Below are 756 nucleotides of genomic sequence, written 5' to 3' on the forward strand. Positions count from 1 at the left end.
TTGGGAATGAGGCCTCTGCCATCCATCAGGGCACAAGGTCACATGGTGACCTGAATGCGTCAGCCCGTGCCTCTAGTTCACCCCGGAGGAGCAGACCCTCGCCATGTGGAATTGGGTCATGGAGCCTCCACGCTCCCTTTCTGTGTCTTCCTCACATAACGGTCTCCCCCACTCCTGGCGAGCCTGTGCTCTGTTAAGAGCCTAGCCCTTCCGCAGAGGGAGGGGAGGGGAGTCTGAGGGCCTGTCTCCTGCGAAGGTGAGGACTCGCCTTTGAGATCAGGGGCAGGAAAAGGGCAGTGCTTAACCCAAAGGGACACCCAAATGCTTTGGACTGGAACATCAGACCCCAGTGCAGGCCATTGAGGGACCTGAGCACACGTGGTGTGTAGGCTACTCACGTGAACGGCTGGAAATGCCGTCCATGCTCTGCAGTAAGGCTCCCAGCTTTCTGCTCCGTGAGATCCTATTATTGCATTGATTTTCATTTCTGTGCCCACCAGACTAAGCCCATCGAGGACAGGGATTCCTTCTGGTTTGTCTCTGCATGTGGGACACAGCAAGTGCTCAATACCTATTTTAAGTGAGCCAAGGAAGGGAGACGCCCAGATACGATAGGAAAAATGTGTGGCAAGATGGGGAGCGGGGGCCAGAGCGCAGATAGGGGAGTGAGAGGGAACATCTGACTGTGGGAAAAGTCCTGGGACACTTTTCTCTGACTCAAGACAACACCAATTAAAGCAACCATCAGTCCCTGTA

The sequence above is a fragment of the Lemur catta genome, chromosome 1, assembly GCF_020740605.2.
Source record: "Lemur catta isolate mLemCat1 chromosome 1, mLemCat1.pri, whole genome shotgun sequence".
NCBI classification, from domain to species: Eukaryota; Metazoa; Chordata; class Mammalia; order Primates; family Lemuridae; genus Lemur; species Lemur catta.